We start from the raw sequence: 6,046 nt of genomic DNA on the forward strand, positions 1-6,046 counted from the left end.
CTTAACCTAAAATAAACCTTAACGAATAGGGGATGAGTTCAGGTTTGGGGCACGTGAACTGTTTCGTGATCAAATTTTTTTTGTTTGTTGCATTTTTAATTTGCTTTGTGTTTGAGACCTTTGAACGCTCAGTAATTTTTTGTACGTCTGAAATAAACCTTTTAGAGAAATTGGTTATAATCAAATTTAATTCGAATTGCGAGCCTGTATTTAAGTCAGACTTATTTTTAAATATTAAATTTTATTTTTATATTTAAAAGTGCTGTAATTCGAACTTTGTTTCGAACTTCGAGTATGATATTTGTTTGTGTGATTTCAACGGCACAAGATCTATCTTTAAACAATGTTCCGTGAATTTTTCGTAGGTTCGTAGTTTCACGGCACAAGATATATCTTCCAATAATGTTTCGAAAATTATCGTAGTTTTATCAAAATTAACGAAATATGGGGTTTTTCAGGGTTATTCGAAATAATTAGCGAAACACACGTAACTAATCAAATTCATGATTATAATTCTCATGTCATTTAAATATTTATCGATCTAATGTTTTAATAAATTTAAATTTACGTTATTTTTTTGGATTGTTTTAAAAGCAAATCTGTTGCAAATGGTTTAACCACTAAAAGTTGTTAAACTGCTTAAATTGAAAAATTGATTAAAATGTTGAGCTTTCTAAAAATTATATTAAAAATTTAAACATGAAATCTAATAATTTATTCAAATAACAAAAAAACAATTTAAAAATTTGACTTAAATAAAGAACGTTAATTGCTTAAACTTGCTGCTATAATAACAACTTTTTTTAAAAGAAAATTTATTTCAGATTTTTAAATTAAAAAAGAAACTTGTAGCAAAAATTTATGACCTCATAAGACGCACTCTCTAACACAATTTTCTCTCTGTGTATATTGTATGAATTAATAACAATTAACAAAGCTATTAAAACGTTTTCACAACTCTTGAGACATTTTTATTATTTTCTTCTTGTTAAATACACATACATACTCAAATAAAATACATACATATGTATGTATATATGCATAGCATTTAATTACATAAACCAAGTGTAGTTAAATTTTTAATTTTATTCTTAAAATCACACAATGTTGATGTATGACCCCAATTTACGTTTCATTTATCAAATTGTTGGAATATGGAAACACCGGTATTTTTTTTTTAATCTCACACAACAATGTATTATAAGGCCTCATTTCAGAGGTCGTTTTTTATTATAATTGCTTTTCTATAATGATGTAGCAAGATATTTTCAACAAAATGCAAAATATGTGGAGCATAATATTCATACATACATGTATGTATATATGTATATATAGATATTATTTTTAATGTATTTGCGAGAATTATAATATCTGTGCAAAATGGTTGGCCGGCATACTTTAAGATTTTTATTTAAAAATTTCAATTTAAAATAAATTGAAGTGGTGATGGAAATAAAGACCAGAACTATTACAAAAAAGTTGTATACGGTAATCAATAGCTGAATGAAACCCTGTGTTTAATTTTAGTGCACGGATATTTTTAACGATACATGCCGCATGACATATTATTTAAGCTCCCGGACGAGATATTTCAATATTAATATTTCATTCGACACATAAAGTTTTTGCATATTTTAAGGAGTATTTCAGCAATATAGACTTATTTCAATTATACCAATATATAAAACAATATTTAAGATATTTACATACCAAAATGTAGTTGAATATAACCATAATTAACTTATAAAATCCAAATAAGCAAACTATATTTTCACATCGTTCAAGTTTCTACTTCGGGTTGCCTATAAATTATGGTTCTAATTTTTTGTATTTTACTAATTGAATAAAGAGCTATTCAATTTCCAATAAACCAATAAATTAAATTATAAAATTATTAAATTCTTAATAATTTAAAAAAAAAGGATGTTACCAACAAAGCGCGAAATATTGCGGTACTTTTAGGTTTTTCTTGTTTAATTATGCTTAATAACAGCTAGGATATAAAAATTATACACTCTCATAATATAAGCTTATATAAATATTATTTATAATGCGTTTGTATATATGTATATTTTTATGAGCATATAAAATGAAAAAAAAGAGAAAAAAAAAATTGCAATTAAAAATTAAGATTACCATGAATTGTGTGCGTATATGAACGATGGTGAATTGAGAGGGCTGATAAAAACGAGAGACCATAAAATGTACTTATGGTAAATATTATCCTTTATATAATATTTCCAGAATATATTTATGGAGTTTAAAGTATTTTAATACTTTAATATTATAGGTATAATAAAAATACAAAAAATTTAAATATATTATAGCACAGGGTATATCAAACTTATTGTATATTCGAAGGAAGAAAATTTGTGATTTCGATAAATTTTTGTTAATAATATTAAAAATATAAAAGAATTATGAAGTAAGTATTTTTAAAATTGTTTGAAATTGATAATTGGTAATTGAAAAATTCAAATAAAATTTAAATTTAAAGTTTAAATGAAATGAACTACGATAATGAGCCGGAATTTCCACTGTTTCAGCTCTCTTTTTTAAAAACAGAAAAATAAACTAAGAGAATAAATCAAAGAATTTTTAGGGCAGATGATATGAAACAGCATATATGCTTAATATTCTATGAAATTCTCATTCTTTTTTACAAAATTTCGCTCAACTATGGTTGTCTGAAACACCCTGTCAAAATCTGTTATCGTAATAAAATGGAAATGGGGTTATTTTAACATATTTTATAAAATGTTTCTGTTTTATGCACAAATAAGTTCCATTTATATTGCAAAATACGAAAAAAAAAATCATTCATTTCACCTGTTGATTGCATATTTCAAAAAAAAAAAAAAAGAGAAATGAAAAAAAAAATTGTTTTCTTACTGTTTCGTTTTTTTTTTTCGTTTTTGATTTATTTTGTTTTTATTTCTAGAAAAGGAAACAGAAAAATACAAAAGGAGAATGTCACCTTTATAAAAGAGAAGCATTTAAAAAATCTTTATGTGGTTGTTAGTATTGTTACTGCTACTTTTATTGTTTTTATTGTTGTTATTGTTTATACTCTTGTTATTATTATTATATTGCCGTTTGTTGGCTCTCAAAAAAGGTATAGGGTGGTTTAAGTTATGACGATATTGTTTCATGTATGTGATATGGTTGGGCTTTTTATGTTTTTTCTTCTCTTTTTATTATTGTGTGTGCTTATATACTCTTAACAAGTTATGAGTGAATTTTTATATAGTGTTTGTTTAATATACTTATACTTTGTATGATGCCAGATGATTTATAGTGTAATATACTGGTGTGCTCTATATAAAGTACATATATGACACATACCCACATCTATATTGTATTGTGTATTTTAATATATACATATGTATGTATATAAAATAAATTTTTTCCCTCTCGTTTTTATGCACGATAATCTTCCTTTATTTTAGTTAAATACAATTTTTTTTTCTTTATGTAGTTTTCTTTATATATATATATATATATGCATACGGATGCACATTCGCTCATACTACATATTCAAATATACTTTATGTATGATTCTTGAAAGCATACTCTTGTGCTGTATGCTGTGTTCTTTTTCTTCATTTCTTCAAAAGTCAACAAAGAATGAAAAATTCAAGAATCAACTCTCAACACAAAGCAAATGGATTAAGAAGAGAGAGAGAGAGAGAGAAAACAAAAAGAGCTACAAGTATACATATACATGACATATTAGTAACAGTATTTGTACAGATGTGGGTGTCCATGTTTATGAAAAAGCTTCAAACGAGTATAGTTGAAATTGTATATGTGTAGTTATTTTTGCACTTAAGGTGACTATTTTTCTTGTTTGTTGCATTTTTTCTTTTTAATTTTCTTTTTGCTTTTTATATTATGATATTATGACATCAAAGAACAGAAATTGCATTCTAAAGTATGTACTTTATAAAATTTGAGTACCAACCTAATATAAAAAAAAAAGAAAATTGTGGTGATTTTTAAAGTGTTATATTAAGAAAAAATTTTTTTTGCATGTATAAACTATGTAGTCACATATATAATATTAAAATGGACAAATGTACATAATATAGGTAACATGTATGTACATATACATATATTTGTCTGTATGTATATTTATTAAATAATAAAATATAGTGTGTTTTTTTTTTTCTTTAAAGAAAGAGGTTTCTTTAAAATGGGAAAAAATGTCCTGTTTGTATACACTTAATATCATATAAAAATAAAGCTACATACATAAACACACACATATATACGGTTATTCACTTAAAAGAAATGACTTTAATATGAAAATTTAAAAAAAAGAAAATTATCCTTTTTTTCTTCATTTAATTATTATTTGAATGACATACATAATATTAGATTAAATGTGAATGACTTAAAAGAAAATTTAAAAATTTAATTTAAATTTTGTACTTACCTACATACATACAAAAATTTTTATTTAAATTTTAAACAAAAAATTAAATATAAGAAGGAACTTTAATTATTGTACATAATCTATATATAAAATGTATAAATGTATGTTTGTATAGATGAAGTACGATGACAAGTAACCTAGTTAAGGAATAAATTCAACTTAAGTCCTCAAATGTACAATATGTTTTCTTAATTATTTTTAAGTTAAATCAGAATGGTTTTAAAGTGATGAATGTCAAATGTGTTTCTATACATAAGTGAAAATTAAATCGGAATAGAATTGGTGTATGTGAATTAAAAATTTATTTTTACATAAAGCTTTTAATAAGAAAATTAATTTAATAAGATTAATAAATTTTAATAAGATCCATGTTATCTTAAATGAAATATTATGCTTCTAAATTTTGCTATTCAGAAATGAGTTCAAAAAAATAACACAAATATACTGGCGCATATTTGAATGCTGCTGCATGTACGGTTATTGGTATGTTCCATAGAAACGTAGAAAAAAATTTTTGGTTGGCCTTGTTACTTGATAACTTAATTGGTCAAAAAGATATAAGATTTTAAAAATTTATAAAATTTGATTCTGGTGGGTCCAACCAGTAGAACAAGAGATTCTTGTCCCAAACCATGTTCTCGCCACATAATATGAAGCCATTAACTGGAATTGCACGTAATTAAAACACGCAGTAGTTGAGAATTTTAAATTTTTGAGAAATTAAACAAAATTTAAAAGTTGCTAAGATTGTTTGCATAAGATGCTTCTGATTTTATATAATTTCAATTTTTTTTTAACATTTTGTATAAGATTTCGGGAAATTTTCTCAAGAGTGTTTCTAAAAAACAACATAAAATTGGCTCATTAGAGAAATGTTGATGCGCAATTCAGAAAATTTGATAGAAGGAACGGCATAAAACTTTTTTAGAAATCAATTTCAACCCACAGCAACGAATGCGGCTGTTTATTTGGTTAACATACGGAAATTTTGTTTGAAACAGACTGCATAATATTGATTTCTATTAGCGTGCATCTTGTTTTGATTAAAAATTTATAATTAATTTTTATTGCAAAATTAAAAAAAAAAAACTTACATACTGTTTTCCTATCTTAAAATTTCCAACATTAAAAATCCATTCATGTATATTCTAATTAATCAAAACATCATCTTAATTGAAAATAAGTTATTAAATTTCATAAAGATGTTCATAAACAAGAATATAATTCAATTAAAAAAAATTACTTTCATAACAAAACAACAGAAACTATCATGACAAAGTTTCTCATCAACACGAAAATATTTAAAAATATATTTTATACACACATCCTTCCTATACTCTCCGAGTAAAATAAAAATAGTACCTAAAACTGAATGGAAGGTGAAGGTGGTAATTCATTGTCATAAAAAATATTTTCTCAACATTATTCACAATACTCTCTTGAATAGCGATTTAGGAAAAAAAATAGTAGTAGTAACGTTATTAAATCTTCATGCATTCCAATTTTTATTTAGTTGTTGATAAAATGTTGCAAAACACATGAATGTAGTTCAACTAAGCTACATTGCTATATTTTGTATTTATACATATTTGTTTATACGTGCAGTTC

The sequence above is a fragment of the Condylostylus longicornis genome, unplaced genomic scaffold, assembly GCF_029603195.1.
Source record: "Condylostylus longicornis isolate FDR11 unplaced genomic scaffold, ASM2960319v2 ptg000055l, whole genome shotgun sequence".
Taxonomy (NCBI): domain Eukaryota; kingdom Metazoa; phylum Arthropoda; class Insecta; order Diptera; family Dolichopodidae; genus Condylostylus; species Condylostylus longicornis.